The sequence below is a fragment of the Dermacentor variabilis genome, chromosome 9 (genome assembly GCF_050947875.1).
Source record: "Dermacentor variabilis isolate Ectoservices chromosome 9, ASM5094787v1, whole genome shotgun sequence".
Lineage (NCBI taxonomy): Eukaryota > Metazoa > Arthropoda > Arachnida > Ixodida > Ixodidae > Dermacentor > Dermacentor variabilis.
In genome coordinates, this window is record NC_134576.1 from 15,645,211 (window position 1) to 15,663,895 (window position 18,685).

The window sequence follows — 18,685 nt, forward strand, 5'->3', positions numbered from 1 at the left end:
GGGAAGGCCAACCCGCAAATTAAAAATAATTGCTGGTTTCAGATCTTCCAATGTACTTTGCGCTCAGCTACTATCTGTAATATTTTTTTTTCTTTTTGTGCTCTTATGAAGAGGAAAACTCCACATTTCTACAATATCAACAACAGTACACAAAATAGACTGGCTTTGAAGCTGTGACCACGCACCGCACTTTTCTACATTCAGCACATGTAGTATTGGGGCAACGCGTTTGAGCAAAATGATTAGGTTTTCGGTGAAAGCGCTGTGACAGGCGGGAAGAAATCGTTGTCATGCCCGGTCTAAATAATACGATTTGAAATCTTATTTACCTAACATATTTTTTGAGAAATCACTATAACCCTTTATACGTTTGCTTCGTATGAATTATGTACTAGCTTGCCTCGTCAATCTCAAAAATGTATTGTCTTTGTGGGAAAGGCTTTCGTAAAAAACGGCCCAACATAACAGTAAAACATCCAGCATGGTTTCTATCCAGATGATTGACGAAATTCTGCTCTGAGAACGTGTCGACTAGCGTGCGATTGAAAGTTTAATTATGATCGTTGTAAGCTTGTGTTGCGTCTAGCACGAGCAAGTAGTGTTAGCGATGTCATTGGTGTGAAAATGGTCAGCTCGGTCTGCGATTTGTTTTTGTGGATCTCCACATTGAACGTCGCAGTCGTCACGATGAGAGCACACCCATGACATCATTAGCTCAGTGGGCTGGGAAGGCTCGAGTGGTAGCTCACCTTGAGGGATATAGGTAACAAGTATTGACGTACGTACTTTGCGATGATGAAAAATATGCAGAAACACCACTGGTGTTGTCTAACTATTCGTAAACAGGCCCCCAAATTTCAATTGGCCCACCCCAAACAATAAGTAGGCCCACCCCCAAATTTCAAGTTGGCACACCCTCAAATTTAAATTGGCCCACCCTCAAGTTTAAAGTCGGCCACGCCCTATTTTCTTTTTGCCCAGCCTTAAACCTCAAGTTGGCTTAAACCCGAATTTCAATTGGGCCACCCCTAATTTTCAAGTTGGTCCACAGACGAATTTCCATAAATCGTCCTCCAAATTTCGAGCCGACGCATCCCAAAATTTAGGTTGGCCCACCCCCATATCGCCCCCAAATTCAGATTGGCCGACCCCGAGATTGCTCCCACATTTAGGTAGGATCACCCCCAAATATAGATAGGCCCGCCTCCACGACACCACCAAATTTAGATTGGCCCACTCCAATACCACCCGAAAATCTAGGTTGGCCCATCCCCATATCAGCCCCAAACTAACGCTGGCGCAACCGTCGATCACCTCAAATTTAGGATGGCCCACTGCAAATCGCCCACCAACTAAGGTTAGTCCACCCATATTTTACCCTCCAATTCAGCTTGGCCCAGCCGCGCATCACCCCCATGGTTAGGTTAGCCCGACCCCATGTCAGCCCCAAATTTAGGTTGGCCCACCCCCATATCATCCCCAAATCCAGGTTCGCCCACCCCCATATCAGCCCCAAACTTAGCCTAGCCCAGCCCTCTATCACCTCAAATTTAGGATGGCCCACCGCAAATCACTCCCACATTTAGTTTAGCCCACCCCCGTATCACCCCCGATTCAGCTTCACCCAGCCCCATATCAGCCCCATGGTTAGGGTGGCCCACCCCCCATATTTCTCCCAAATTTAGGTTCTCCCACCCCCGTATCCTCCCCAAATCCAGGATGGCCCACCCCCCATATTCCCCCAAACTTAGGCTTACCCACCCCTATATCACCTCAAATTTAGGTTGAGCCACCCCCATATCAGCCTCACATTCAGCTTGGCTCACTACCATTTCACCCCAAATTTAGGTTGGGCCACTCCCATATCACTACCACATTCAACTTGACCAATCCCTGTATCACGGCCAAATTTGTGCTGACGCCACTTCCAATTTCAAGTTGGCCACCACACCCCCTTTTATAAAGACCTATGTATTCATATGGGAAATGCGTCAAGTTTTTTGGCGTTACAGACACGATTTCGCACGATTTTGCTACCAGATCACTGGGGCACTCACCAAAGAATGCTTCGCATTAAAAGCAACTGCACCGAACGAGTGACGCCATATGTTGATCCTAAATACTGACGGCTAGCCAAGCTAGCTTCTCTGTAGAGCGACCGGGGCAGACACAGCACGGGACATTTATTCAAATTGTTTTTTTACGGCCACACCTACGGATTCATACCACTTGGCTGTAGGGGACACATTACCAGTAGCTATTAATCCACACGCTGCACATCTCCTATTTGGTGCATTTCTTAATTGGATGAATCTTTAGAAATAATTAACGTTCGGGCAGCGACTCAGCTTAGCAGACACTTTGTTCCGCACGAATGTTGCGTAGGAATGGCACTGGCCACCGGGTGGCATTGTGGCCCAGGTTGACCTCATTCGCTCGGAGTATTAAAGACATGGGAAAGTCGAAGAAAACGCACCTTCCAGAAGGACGCAATAAGAATGGCCATTTTGTTCTCCCAGGTGCCACGCTACAGAGCACGAAAGTTTTTTTTTTGCGTAGCACAAAGCTTTGCGCAAGCTTCTAGTTATGATGTCCAATGAATAAAACCTTCATAAATGCGATGACCTAACAAATGAACACGACATTGCTGTGTTTTAGGAAGGAAAAATAGAAAACATAATATTTCAAGAGAACGACTGGAAAACCAGAACCGAAAGCAAATCATGAGTTTTGTGTTTCTGCCATCTAGTGAGATACTACAAAACTAGGTCCTATGCGGAAAAAAAAGAAGACCGAAGCGAGAATCGAACCGCGGCCACCGCGAAGCGTGACTAAAGGTGCGCGCAACTCTACCGCTCGGCCACGGCTTCCAAGGGTTCGCGCAGGCGTACGAACGTCTGTTTATAGACACCACGTAAATTTTCACGACAGTGTTACAAAAAACGCTTTTGGGAACAGTGTTACGCCGTGTGTGGAGAGTCGAGCTAGGCATCAGTCGAAAGCTGAGTCTCCGGACTACATACGCTGCACTGCGCATTGCGATAGAAGCCGTAGTGTAATCACAGCCGCGGTTCTTGCCTCGAAAATGGAGTACAAATTTTCGTCGTTTCCATAGGCTTCCATTGCTAAATCTTTAACCGCTGTGGGAACAAAATTCTTACGTGCCATAGAGTGATCACTGCACTTGGCTCGTGTGGATTGTCTTCCAGAACACGTCTGTCACCTGCGTTTTTTGATAATCGACCTGCAGCTTTTGTTATTCGCGAAAAACCCGCTCGTTCCATTGAAAACGCGCTAACTTCTTGCCGGGGCCGCTTGGGGCGCTAGTTGGTACGTGTCCAGAAAAGCTGGATATGTTCTATGACGACATTTGCCATGCAAATCTGCTGAACGTTGGCGTAGGCACGCGCGTTCGCCTCCAACGGCGTGGCAACCATGAGAATGTTCTGGAAGGGGTTCGTTCACAACGTGTCGTCGAACACCTGTTCCGCTGTTAGGGAAGCCGCCTTGGCGAGCGCACGCTTGAAAATAATAAGGCCCGTCTTGTTAACATCCAGCCCTCCACGATGCCTTATAATGTGTTAAAGTGATTCCTAGGAAGGTTCGCGACTCTGGAAGCTTCCACGACTCATCTGAATATCAAGAATAACGTACACTGCGAAGGACAAGAACTGCGAGAGACGACCAATTAGCCCAAGCAACCTCCCTCGTTCGTCTCAATATATTCTGTGGTGCGGCAGTGCGGGTGCCACAATTTGCCACAATTACCGCTTCCTTTCGCTGACGTGGGCGCGTTAGGATCACACCGCTCTGCAAGTTTCTTTTTCTTGCTCACGACTTTTATCCAGCTTGAGCACTCCACTTCCTCCGGACTGATTTCCCTGCCTGCTACAACCGAGGCATTGGGGTCGGAGGCAAATTTCTAGCTCGACGACGCGTTGGGCCTCGGCTCGCCGCCTGCCCGACCAACCCGTATGGTTTGGCACGTTAGGCGTAGCTGCGCGCCAACGTGGCGTACGGTGGAAAAGACTCGAAAAATCCGAAAAATTCACCCCACGCACCGGTAAGATTTTGGTAGCCGCTTGTTCCTTGGAGCAAACTGTGTCGATTGATGCACAGTTCCTTTGGTTTGAGGCAAGAAATCTGGTCCAAAAGGTTTGTATAAACGGGAGCCGACGTGCCCGCACATGTGCGTTCCAAGTCGTCGTCTTCTTTTCACGAAAGGTACCATCTTTTGTTTCACAAGGACGACAGACGAAGCCCAAGGGCAGGCTGATGGTTCTATGGCCCTTTTGCAGAGCATTTTGTCCAGTTCTGATTGGATGACTCTACGTTCAGCATGCCATACACTATAGGGACGCCGACGAATAAGATTCGTGTCTCCAGCGCTGATACGGTGGTGAACAACAGATGTGTGGCCTAAAGGCCTGTCGCCGAAATCAAAAATATCATGGTACAATTCGAGGAGGACACGAATGTTTGAGGCCTGTGCCGAGGTCACGTTAGGTGCAATCATCTTCGCGAAGTCATCCGTTAGTGAACCAGAGCTGTGAGTTGCAATTGGCGTTGAGAAACCACTCTCGGCATTCAGCCTTTCAATGTCAAATTCGGAAGTATTAGAAACGCTAGCCAAGAACATGCCCGCGGGAAGCACTTGATGGCACAGGCTGAAATTGAGAAGTGGGGGAACGACGCCGTTATCTGTAACCGTCAGCAGCGTATGCGGAAGAGCTACTTTCCGGTTCAGAAGGACATCGATGATGGGGCGAAGCACATATTCGCCGTCAGGAATCTGTGGCTGTGCGGTCAAAGCAACCAAAGTGACTACCTCAGGTGACAGACGCGCATCTTGAAGCGGGCACAAGTGCGCTGGGGCGGTTTTTGGAGCATCGGCGACTTGAGGCAGTTCCAACTGAAGAACGCCGGGTGCGCAGTCGGTGAGAGCGGAATGACTGGATAAAAAGTTCAATCCAAGGATCACGTCATGAGAGCAATTGTCGATCACAGCAAAAAGAACAGAAGTAGGTCGGCCGGCTATACTTAAACGCGCCGTACACATTCCAAGAACAACCAGCAGGCCACCGTCAGTCACACAAAGCACTCGGGTAGCTGCTGGGGTGAGGACCTCCTTTAAACGTCTATGTAGGCTAGCACTCATCACAGATGCGTGGGATCCAGTGTCGACGAGTGCGTGGACAGGTACGCCGTCTATTTTAACGTCAGTTACACTTTTCCTTGTGCGTATAGACAGAGGATTCGCCGCAGTAGTACGCAATGCAGCACCACCTCCGAGGGCTGCATTTTTTAGTTTTGCAAAAGCGTGCACCCGAAAGCCAGAGGGGACGAAAGGCGACGTGGCTGCTGTGAACGGGATGATGGGCGACGTGTTTGCGGTGAACGAGACTGGTGTTCGCGCGGCGATCATTAGCGATTGTACTACGTATTCCTAGCAGAGTTGTCGGCGCTGTTAGACTCGGCGGTGGGCGAAACATTGCCGGGATTGGCATTAAAATGAGTCAGGTTGGTCGTTGTGCGAGGTGTTGAGGGCCACGAGTTGCGACAGTATCGGGTGACATGACCAATGCGGCTACAGGTGAAACGTATCGGCTGGTCATCCGCAGTTCTCCACTCAGTTAGGTTGCGATCACGCGGAGAGAAGCGCCGGGGTGGAGCTAATATAGTATAATGGCGTTCGTTAGCTCGGGGTTGGCGGCAGCACAGACAGAATGCAGACCACTGTTTTCATGTTCCTTGCGAACAATGGCTTGTACAAGGAGAACTGTAAAGGCGGTAGAATCAGGGCTACGCGAACAGAAAGCTGCGGGTACAACTGCGTCTATAGTTCAAGTCGAACGATTCGCACCACATCCTTTGATGGCGACGCATTCTGCTGTGCGGGCTGTTCTTCACACGTCAACGATGCGGCATTATTGGGAAGTCTGGCGAATGGTTGCAAGACACGTCGACTTAAAGCCTGCTCGAATTGTCGGCATTCTTTAATGATTGCATCAATAGCAGAGCACCTTTTGCATATGAGCAGATTAAAGGCGTCGTCAGCAATGCCCGTGCACGTGCCCGAGGAATCCACGTGCCCGACCTTCTCAGCTTATGTCATGCCGTGACCGGTTTCACGCCCAAGCGTCAGCACGTCCTGGATGAGTGAAGCATAAAACACCGTGGGGGATTTGGCACGGGAGGCCAGTTTCTGCTTTGCAGCAATTTTAATACCGACGGCTTTGCAAAACAACTCTGTTAACTTATCTTTCCATTGCTCGCATCTGTACAGCTCCTCTTCATGTTTTTTGAACCACAGCTTTGCCGTGCCTCTTAGGCAGACAAAAGGTTAAATAGTATAAGCGTAGGGTCCCATTTGTTGATTCCACTCACGCGTTCGTACATAGCCACCTCCTCTTCAACGTGGGTGTCCAGTTCCGGGATCCTTGGATTGCGCAACCACAACCGAAGGGGACAGCGACGTAGCTGGCTATGGTGACGTTGGAGGCGGCAACGACGTTGATTAGAACTTGTTTCTGGGCGAGTTGATTTGGACCTAATGAATACATTTTTGTGCCCAAAAGGAAAATAAACACTTAGAAGGAAGGGGATGAATCGACAGCTATAGCGCTGAACTTCAACTGAGCTTCAACATGTAGTTCTCATGTCGTTTCTTACTCTCCCTCCCAACTCTTTATTTTCCGTTTTGGCGCACAAATGTATTCATTAAACGACGTTGATCCCGCGTGCTCACCGTCATTCATGGTGAGGATGGTGATGCGACTTCCACTCCTGAGCTCCGTTTCCAGCCCTGGTACCCTGCACCTCTCACCAATATGTTACGGCGATGTTGGGCGTATAGACAGACTGTATTTACAATGTATATTGACACGTGAACTCGTTTATCTTTTACGGGTGACCGCTTTCACCGTCTAAGAAATGTTAGCGCTCAGCGCAGGATGCGCCTACATGTATCGGAAGTTTCTGGAACGTTATCGATGCTTCTATACGCTGTCTGTTGTCACAAAACCTTGTGTAACCTGATTTCATGTATGCGCGAAGCGAATGCTGCAGAATTTTGTGGAAGGCACGTGGGTCCCAGCGATTACTGTGGAACGTTCGACGACTGATGTATAAAAGCCGACGCGCTTGACCCGCTGATCAGATTGCGAGGATCGCCGACTGTGTTCGCCGCTATCATTCTGCTTTAAGTGTAGCCTGTTCTTGTGGGCACAGGTTGGCCAAATAAAAGGCAGTTTCGTCTTTCACGGTATTACTATAGCGTTCTTTACGGTCACTACCACGTGAAAACATACAGGCAGAGTGAATGGGGTTAAGATGGCTGACTAGCAACAACACGCAGCAGCCAGCGTCTCGCGATCTCCTTCTTCCTTTGTCTTCCTTTATCCTTCCGTAACAATACGCCGTAGAGCTAGATCTTGAAGCGCCGGCGGCGGAAGATCTTCAGCATTCAGGGTTTCACTTGTTGTAGGCTGACACCGTCTCGAATGTCTCGAGCTAGGTCTGCGGGTTTTCTGATGAACCTCTACGGAATGTAGGTTGCTGCTTGGCTTGCTCAAGCACTATCTTTGATGGAGACGCTGTTGTCATCGTTGCTTCTGACTTGGTGTTGATCTTCCTGTTTTGCACTGGCAGATAAGCATGCTCCGGGGGCACGTTTTGTAATCTCCGGCCTACTCGATGACCCGGGCCGACACTGGTGTTGCCTTTCCCGTTGGGGCTTTCTGCATATATCTGTGTGAGGGTCCGGAACATAAACGATGAAGCACCTCCACCAGATGTAACCTGGTAGTGACAGGGAAGAACACAGCAGGCAAAGCTGTGAATTACGAAACTAACTTTTTATTGGGCGAACCTGTGCCGTCAAAGGGTAGTTACACCGAAAGCAGAACAATAGCGACGGACATAGTCGGCGATCGTCGGAATCTGCTCACCGGGCCAAGCGTTTCGGCTTTTATACATCAGTCGTGGAAGGTTCCAGAGTTGTAGAGTTGCAGACTTCTAGAAGTTGCCGAAAGGAGCACCAGCACCAATCAGTGGCCTGTGCACAGGAGGACTGGTGTCTATAGTGCCCCAGGCAAAGCCATGTGGCGGAAAGGACAGGCTGCTGCATAAGCGACCGACGCGCCTGCATATATCGGAAGTTCCTTGAGTGTTATGGATGGTGGTAACCGTTGTCTGGTCGTCAACGAACCTTGTGTAAACTGATTTTATGCGCCACGCTCATGTTGTGGTACTTTCTGGAAGACATGCGGACTCCTGTTATCACAGGAGCCCGCGTGTCTTCCAGAAAGTGCTACGGCATGAGCGTCGCGCCTAAGATCAGTTTACAGAAGGCTCATCGACGACCATACCACCGTCCGTAATATTCAAGGAACTTCCGATTTATGCAGGCGCAACGGTGGCTTAAGCAGCAGGCCGGTATAGTCCTTTCCGCCACATGGCATTGCATGGGGCACTATACACCCCAGTCCTCCTGTGAACAGGCCACTGATTAGTGCTGGTGCTCCTTTTGGCAACTTCTCGGTTTCTCGCAGTCAATTAGCCAACAGAGGCGGTTTAGCTTCTTCAGGGGCGGAAATGCCTCTTTCACACCGACTTGACTGGTCACCTTTCCAGCTCGTGCGAAATATTGTGCATATACGGAATGCCTTCGTGAGTAGGCACCTGGGTTCCGCACTTTCTTTAAGATGTTGCTTGCGATTTAGATGAGCACCTGCGATGGATAGCTTGTCAACTTTGAACGACCGGCCGGTTCTCGCTGTTCTCGCTGTTCTCGCATAGTGGTCGCGGCAGCATGGCCACAGGAAATGCTGGTAAAGTTCGTCAGCCTTTCTACTACGTGAAGAAGGACGAGCAGCTAAGCTGTGGTGTCTTTTACCTTATTTAACGCATCTATGTATATAATAATAATAATAATAATAATAATAATAATAATAATAATAATAATAATAATAATAATAATAATAATAATAATAATAATAATTATTATTATTATTATTATTATTATTAATATCGATATCGCTGAAAAACTACACCTCCAAAAATTTTCCCTGCTGGATGTTGAGGAGATTCATCGTCTGCCGGGCAAACGTAACTCTATTCGAGGGTCCTTGTGTGTTTCACTTCAATTGCTGCCAGAAACATTCTGTTCGATGCCCGAGGAAAGCTTCTACAACTGTGCGAAGCTAGTTCGCTTGAAAAGATATTTTTGAACGAAAACCTGACAAGACTAAACCGTGACCTATTCTGGCGCGCTAGACTTAGAGCAAAGCAAATGGAATACAAGTTTGCCTGGGTGAAGCGTGGCAAGATTTTTGTGAAAAAGAGTGAAGGATCGTCACTTCTTCGAATAATCAGACATGCTGACTTGGACAACATTGTGTAGCTATCATGGCCAACACGTGCTACCAGCTTCCACATTTTCAGTCGTTTAAGGACACTTTTAGTGTGAGCGTTGATAATCATTTCACTATTGTAAATACCAATATCAGGAGCCTTCGCAAATACTGGGAAGAATCCAAGCTTGTCGCTACGGCAGGAATAGGATTCGTCGATGTATTCGTGCTGACAGAAATCAATACTTCAGATGCCTGCTTGCTTACATTTTCAGTGCCAGGCTATCAAAGTCGTTTTGTGATAAGGCCTCATCGTCGAGGTGGTGGAATCGCCATCTTTGTAAGTGATAAATTTGATGTTTCTTCAATGGAAGTGAACTTCGCGCATGCGGAATGTTTAGCATTGAAGATAACTTGCGGCGCGCGGTGTTTAAATTTGTTGGCAGTATATCGGCCGCCGCGCGCTAGTATCACCCGATTTCTGTTAGGCAGACAGAAACATTGCTAGAACTCGAAGAAATATTGCACCTCTGGAATACCGTGGAAGAAGTATGTTTAGTGGGCGACTTAAACATAAACACATTGTGCCCTACAATGGGTACCGTTTCCGATTACTTGTCTGTCCTGTCCTCATGTGGTTTAATAAATACGACAACATTTCCTACTCGTGAAGAAATGGTTAACGATCATCTAACCAGTTCATGTATAGACCACATTGCCTTACGTGCTCCTAACTACACGTTTGCCTCCTGTGTTATATTACAGCGCTTCGCGGATCACTATCTGGTTGCTTGTCGTGCCTCTCCATCTTTTCCTTTATCAAATGCTTCACCAAGCGCTGTTCCAAATAACCTTATCTATATTACAATAACGGACCATGGAGTCTTAGATAGCTTAATTAGCAATTTTAACTGGTTTGCAATAACTGAGTCTAATTCACCGGGGAAAGTCTATAGTATCCTCTGCGACCAAATAAGGAAGTTTGAGAACAATTCTAAACGCGTCGTAATAAAAAAGCGCCGCAGAGAATATAACTGGTTGACCCCCGACGTAATCCGTGCCATTTCATACAGAGACATACTTTGGAGACGGTGCAAACGGGTACGAAAGAATCAAGCCTTACGACTGGAGTATAAAGCCGCAAGAAATAGCGTGGTCGCTCTGCTAAGATCCACGAAGCGCCAGTACGTTTCTCAAGAATTTCGCCAGTCGTCAAGGAATGCCGCTAAAACGTGGTCATTGATAAACCACCTTCGTGGCAAAAAATACTGCAAGTACCTTCCCGCTTTCTTTATTTCCGGGCGATTGCAATGAAGTCGCAGATAGTTTTAATAGTTTTTTGCGCTGGCCTCAGAGAAATCATTTTCAAGTCAGTCATACCAATACACGTTGAAAGATTCAAACTCTGCGTCCGCTTTTCTAGCCAGCATTACAAAAGAAGAACTGCGTGATATAATCTTTAGCTTCAAGCGGAATAAACCTCCTGGTATTGACGGCTTGTCAGCAAATTTGCTCCAAAGAAACTTCGAGGCATTGTCTGATGTGCTGATCTTCATGTTAAATGGTTTTCTGCGCACTGCGTTTTTCCCGGATGAACTTAAAACTGCTTTAATTAAACCGCTATTTAAAGGAGGACAAAAAGACGACATGAAAAACTATCGACCCATCTCGTTCTTGCCTATACTTTCCCGCGTAATCGAGAAATTTCTTTTGAGATCTATGTCATCCTTTGTTGAAAAATTTTCCATTTTGTCAGCCCGCCAGTTTGGTTTCGTTCCTGGTCGTGGTACTGTAGCTCTTCTGGAAGAGTTCTCCGATGAACTTTATTCAGCTTTCGATCAAAATATGTTTACTGTTGCTTTATTTTTAGACATTTCGAAAGTTTTTGAAACAGTTCATCACGGTATTTTATTAGAAAAACTATACTCCATAGGCTTCAGAGGTCCGTTTTATGATGTGCTCAAGAATTACCTTTCCAGTCGTTCACAAGTGGTTGTTTTAGACGGGATGACAAATGTGAGTAGTCAACTTCCAATGAAGGCCAGGGTTCCACAGGGCTCCATATTATCGCCTCTTCTGTTCAATTTGTTCGTTAATGACTTATCTCACGTTATTTCCAAAGGTCTATTATTTCAATATGCTGACGACACTGTTTTGCTTTCCAAGCACTTTTCTTACAACATGGCCATTACTAAACTCCAGAATAATATACACAAAACAATGACTTGGTTCACTAATAACTGCTTGGAGGTTAACCCAATTAAAACGAAACTCGTTTGCTTCAGATCCCCACTAAAACTAACAGCTATAGATGCGCCCGTTTTTCTACATGTTCACGGCTGTTATCCCTGTCGGTGCATGCCTGTCGCCTATGTGAATTCGATAAAATACTTGGGAGTCCTCTTCGACAGTGATATCTCTTGGCACAGCCAGCTATCACATGTTTGTGGTAAGCTTCGGAGCGCGGCCTGGTTGTTTTTCCATATAAAATCCATTGTTTCTTTTCACATAAAAAAAAAAACATTGCGCATGCTCTGGTGTACAGCATTCTCAGATATGGGATTACTGTTTTTGCTTTTTGCTCAGCCAGATGGCAAAACAGAGTTGACACTTTATTAAGAAACATACTAAGAAACATAGCATATAAGGACCCCTTCTCTGTGCCTGATAATATTTTCACAGCCCTTGGTCTTCCATGCTTTCGAAAACTCTTTCTACAGACTAGTGGTACAACATTTCTGGAACAGCAATTTCGAAACACGTCATACAGCCTCCCGAAGCCTGCGTAGTTCCATTCGTTTTAAGGTGCCGCGCTCCTCAACAAGGCATGGGAAAGCCAGGCGCTGTGTTTATGTTCCCCAAATTTTTAATGACTTACCAGAGGAAATGTTTTCCGCAACATCAAAAAAAGTGCTAAAAATCATGGTTCACTCATTGTAACACGGTTCCTATATGCCTGAAAAATGTTCATGATCAGGCACGAATTGTTAAAATACTGTTCCTTGCTCTTTACTTTTCATTTCTTGTTGATGTTACTTTTCCTAACTTTTTGCACCTTGGTCACTATCGATTTCATGTTAGTATTGTGTTGATATATTATGTTGATATTATGTTCATATTTTATGTTTTACTGCACGTCCGTCTGCCGACTTTTCCGGGCCAAGTCCCTCAAGCCACTAGAGGCTTTGACAGGTCCGTTTCATTGCCCTGTATACGTTATGTGCAATAAATTATTATTATTATTATTATTATTATTATTGAAGGACACAGACAACGAATACATCTTTTGACTGTGGAATGATTTATTCTTAATATTTTATTATGTAGTGACGTGTGCATATACCACCACGTGGCGGACGGGAATTCCACAATATTTACAACTTCACTGTGAACTACGTAATTATGAACAGTAGGTGAAACTCAGCGTAATGTTGGAGTCGTCTTACCGGCTAATTGTCACTTAATTTGTTTCCAGACAGTTTTGACAAAAGAAGAGCTACAGGCTTTTTCTGCAATCATACTCCCTCCGTAGATTCTTTCATTTATTATACCCCTCAGGGCAAGGGCATTACTGAGGGAGAGTGGTATTTACAAAAGAATGAAGAAGACAAATACAGTCGGTTACATGAATGTTTAAATGGCACCTGTATATACAATATTAGCTAAGGATTCACGCAACTGTTCATAATTAATGAGGTCTAGAACTTCGGCGGGAAGATGGTTCCAGTCACGTGAGGTTAGCGGCAGGAATGATTGCGAAAAACCTTTAGTGGTGCATGACAAAATGCCGACTTTGTTCAGATGATCAATGCGGCCGGTATATAAATTGGATGGGGATGAGGTTATCCCGCAGAGTATGATGATGGTACAACTTGTGGAAGAGGGAAATACGAGACACTTTTCTGCGAGATGCCAGCGATGGGAGGCAAAGATTAGATTTTATGTTAGTTATACTCGCTCTGAGGTTGTAGTTAGCAAGAATAAAACGTATAAAGCTATTTGAACCATCTCTAGGTCAGTGATGAGATTTTCAGAGCAGGGTCCCATACCGGAGTCGCGTATTCGAGTTTGGGTTGTACTTAAGTTGTATATAACGAGCGTTTCGTATGAGTAGGTACGTTGAAAAAGTTGCGACGTAGGTAGCCAAGCATGCGATTAGCGCTTTTAATTATGTTCTCAGTATGAAGAGACCAGCTGAGGTTAGAAGAACACCAAAATATTTATATGAAGAAACTGATTCCAACGACGTGTTGTTAATGTAGTACGACGGTGTGGTACATGTTTTCCTAGACACAAGCATGACTTTGCATTTGTTAATATTTAGTTCCATTAACCATTCATTGCACCAGTTCCCTATAGTGGTAAGGTCCGACTGAAGTAATTCAATGTCGTTAGCATTGGAAATTTCTCCGAAAATGACGCAATCATCAGCGAACAGATGGATATGGGAGTTGATAAGCGAGGGAAGATCATTAATGTAAATTAGGAACAATAGAGGTCCAAAGACGGAACCCTGTGGAACACCTAAACGAACCTCTGTGAAACCGGAGTTAATGCCGTTAGCAGTAACAAATTGCAAGCGGTGGAGAAGAAAACACTCAATCCATTTGAAAAGGTTACCGTCAATGTTAAGTTGTTTTAGTTTGTGAAGCAATAGTTTGTGACACACCTTGTCGAATGCTTTTGAAAAATGTAAGAATATTCAATCAACGAGTGATGATTTGTCAAGAATATGGTGTAGTGCATGTGCAAACGATATTAATTGGGTTTCGCAGGAGTAAGATTTTCGAAAGCAGCGTTGTGCTGACGTAAAAAATAAGTTCGATTCAAGGAAATTAACCAGGTTGGTAAAAATAATATGTTCGAGCATTTTGCAGCCCGTACTAGTGAGAGGATTGGACGATGCTTATTAGGGGGTGCTTTGGTTCCGGATTTATACACTGGAATCACTTTGCCTATTTACAATGGACAAGGGATTGCTGGAAAAGTTTGGATAATATGATGGAAGAATAATCTGAAGTGTTTTTCCGAATTTAGAGTTAATACAATCGTATCCGGGAGAAGACTGAATGTATAGTCCATCAATAAGCTAAATGACACTGGATGGAGCAACAATTAAAGAGGGCATGGTAACATAGTTGCTGCTGTGTACTGTGTAGTGCTGTGTACTTGGCATAGGCGGGCTAGATGTGGCTGTGAAATTTTCTGAAAATATATGGCTTAGTATGGTGGCGGAAAGGTCGGAAGGTAGGAATTGGTCATGCATTGACAGCAGACGGGTATTCTGTAAGGTTTACCACTTCACTGCGAGCTACCTAATTAAGATAAGTAAATGAAACTCAGCATAATAATAGCGTCATCTTAGTTGCCAATTGCAGTATAATTTTTTCTAAGATACCTACATTAGATTGAAAGCTACAGAGAACTCGCGAGAAACTAGAGACAAACATTTTTTTTTCGTGTCGACACGATGCGTAGACGGACAGACAACGCCGTGAGAGTCCTGTGGCCATGCTACCTAGGCCAGTCTACGGAGTCTCGCCGCTATGTTGGACTAGCGCTCTCAATCCACTATCGCTGCCCTCAGTGCAACCGTGCCTTCGACTACTGTCACTACAGCTTCGTTTTCTACGACGCAGAGTTATGAAAGTGTTTTCGTATAGACGAATACCTATGTTTGATACGAGAAGTTGAGCGTACATTTGAGCCCCCTGCAGCTTGGGACGAAGCGTTGCACACTGTTATGAACGTTGTGGATTCGAGTACCTCGAGGCGCAGCGAGTTTTCTTTTTCAACGTGCACGCAATGAAACATTCAGCTGGAACCTTTCTCAGTGGCATCGCTTGCCGGGCGGGTGCGAACAACTGCAACTAAATAGCAGAAAAAACTAAAAAAAAAACTACTTTCGTTGTTTTCTCGTTGTGCAGGCAAAGAAAGGGAAGGTGGCCAGGTGCCTGTACGTGGACCACATCGAACTGGACGACTCCAACTGCACCTGCCAGGACCGGGACCAATTTCCGCTGCTCAGCAGCGTACGAAAAGGAATGCAGTGACCTCGACACGCCATTGTGTCCGCCGACCAAGCTATGATGCGTGATAATGAAGTGTTGCTAAGAACTGAATCGGAGATGCGAAAATGTATTTCAATGTACATTTTTTTCATTAAAACATCTATTGATTACAGTAGGAAGTCAAGAACGGAGAGTAGTATTCTCTAATGAAGTGGCACCACATTCCTCAAGTTATGGTTAAACGGAATGAATCTGCAGGATTGGAGGGATTGTCACAACCGGCCCTTATTTACTGTGTACGTCTAAGTGCATGCATGAGCCAGTTGCGTAAGGCGCAACTGCAAAGCAAGAATCACGGCAGCTGAACGCGTGTTCAGCACCACAACGCCGTAGTCAGTGAGCCACTAATTCTGTATCCAGTCAGACATATCAATTTGCCACAAAACATCACTCAAGTTCTTTCCGTAGCGCTGCAAGCTTCATCTCTATTTACGGAAGAAGCGGAAGTCACAGTCAATCCACACACTTGTGCGGCGCCGAGCACATTAGCACTACTACTTTGCATTCTGGTATGCTCAGATCAAAATAATGACACATAAATAAGATAACTGACGATAGGGGACCAGTCTGGGTAATAATTAGGAAATCAGAGGTACCACTTTTTTTAATTCGGCTCGCAACACCAAATTTTCGGCATATCGTGCGGAAATACTGGCCTCAAAAGTCAAATTAACCACACATAGCAGAGAATATCAGAAAGCCAACTGATTCGTTCCGGTGGTGTCAAACAAGTCCACTGCAAACAAGATGAATGCTTAGCTACAAAGCACGTTCACAAATTGTCAAGCAAGGCCATTTTTAGGTTCTTGTTGAAAAGCGCATTACATGACCTGTCCAGCTCCATTATTTAATTTAATGTCAATTAGAATATCGTCTGTAAATTTTTGCTCTCTGACCCAAACCGCTCTTTTTCTGTCTCTTAACGTTATGCCTAGCAATCTTAGTTCCATCACTCTTTGCACGGTCCTTAACTTGTTCTCAAGCTTCTCTGTCAGTCTCTAAGTTTCTGCCCCATATTGTCAGCACTGGTCAAATGCACTGATTGTGCACCTTCCTGTTCAATGATAACGGTAAGCTTCCAATCAGGAGCTGGCAATCTCTGCCGTATGCGATCCAATCCATTTTTATTCTTCTGTTTATATAATTTTCATCATCAGGGTTCTCTGTGATTAATTGACCTAGGTAAACGTAGTCATTCACAAACTCTAGAGGCCGACTGGTGATCCTGAACTCTTGTTCCTTTGCCATTATCATTATCATTCATTATTATATATCATTATCTTTGTCTTCTGCATATTAAACTTAAACCGCACTCTTACACTCTTTCTGTTAAAGTACTCAATAATTTGTTGTAACTCGTCTGCATTGTTGCTGGATAGAACGGTGTCATCGGCAAATTAAAGGTTGCTGAGATGTTCGCCGTCGATCCTTACTCCTAAGCCTTCGCAGTTTAATAACTTGAATACTTCTCCCAAGCACGCAATTGATAACATTAGAGAGATTGTGTCTCCCTGTCTGACCCCTTTCTTTATAGCTTTATTCTTATTTTTATTGTGTAGAATTCATGTAGTTGTAGAACCTCTGTAGATATTTTCCACGCTATTTACATAAGCGTTCTCTACTCCTTGATTGCTAGTATTCCTACTGAGACTGCTAGTATACCTACTGAATCAAATGCCTTTTCATTATCTATGAAAGCAATGTCGAGAGGCTGATTGTACTCTGCGGATTTCGCGATAAGCTGATTGATGTTATCGATGTGATCCATTGTAGAGTATCCCTTCCTGAAGCCAGCCTGTTCCCTTGACTGACCAAAGTCCAGTGTTGCCCTTATTTTATTGGAAGTTATTTTCATAAATATTTTATATAATACTGGGAGTAAGCTAATGAGTCTATAATTTTTCAATTCTTTAACGTCCCCTTTTGTATGGATAACTGGATGAATGTTTGCATTCATCCACTTATCTGGGACCCTTGCAGTCGATAGACAGTTCGTATGAAGAGCCGCCAGATTTTCAAGCATTGTGTCTCCTCCATCTTTGATTCAATCGACCGTTATTCCATCTCCTCCTGCCGCTTTTCCTGATTTCATGTCCTGCAAGGCCCTTCTGACCTCATCGCTAGTTATAGGAGGGTGAGAGGACGCTATGTACTTATGAATTAGGAATCCTACCCCGTATTGCTCCTTATCTAGGAGAGCTCTATAGCAGAGGACATGTCCGTTCTTCAGCAACGTATAAGCCTCACCAATTGTTCTAATCTCACAAAGGCCCATGATACCCTGTTCATTACTGTTTCTAATTGAGGTATGCTGACTCCACCTGGTGCTGTAAAGTCAGTATAGAATTCTTCCGCAGCTTTTAATATATCTTCAAGTTTGCTCATTCATATTAGCCTGCTTATCTTTCAGTGCATATACCTTGCTTTGTCCTAACCCAAGTTCCTTTCTCACCGATTTCAGGCTGCGTCCATTTTTTTTTTGCGGCTGCTTCAGTCTTTCTCACGTTATAGTTTCGAATAACCCTTATTTTTGCCTTGCTGATTAGTTTTGACAGTTCCGCAAATTCTATCTTATCTCTTGAGTTGCAAACTTTCATTTTCTGTCGTTTCTATATTAGGTCCTTCGTTACTTGGGAGTGATTGCCTACGGGTTGCCTTCGTGCCTTGGCTCCCACTTCAATTGCTGCCTCTGAAGCCAACCTAGTTACGTTTTCATTCACTAGCTCTATGTCATCATCATCTCTCTGTTCTAAGGCAGCATATTTGTTGGCAAGTACCAGCCTGAATTTGTCTGCTTTTACCCTTACTGCTTCTAGGTTGGCCTGTTTCTCCTTGACAAATTTAGCTCTCTTTCTCTTCAAATTCTAGTGAATCCTAGCCCTCACTAGCCTATTATCACTGCACTTTACCCTACTTATCCCTTCTACATCCTGCACTATGCTGGGATCAGCAGAAAGTATGAAGTCGATTTCATTTCTTGTTTCACCGTTAGGGCTTCTCCAGGGCCACTTTCTTTTGCTACGCTTCCTGAAAAAGCTGTTTATTATTCGAAACTCATTCCTTTCTGCAAATTCTACCAGCATCTGTCCTCTAGCGTTCCTAGAATCGATGCGGTAGTTGCCGATCCGCCTCTTTCATGGCGCGACGGCGCACGCGCCCTACTCTAGCAAAGTAGTCGCGAAACGTTTTGGAAGGGTCGCACGCGTGGCCGGGAAGCCACCCGAAAAAGAAAAAAAAATGCGCTCGACACGCGCTGCTGCA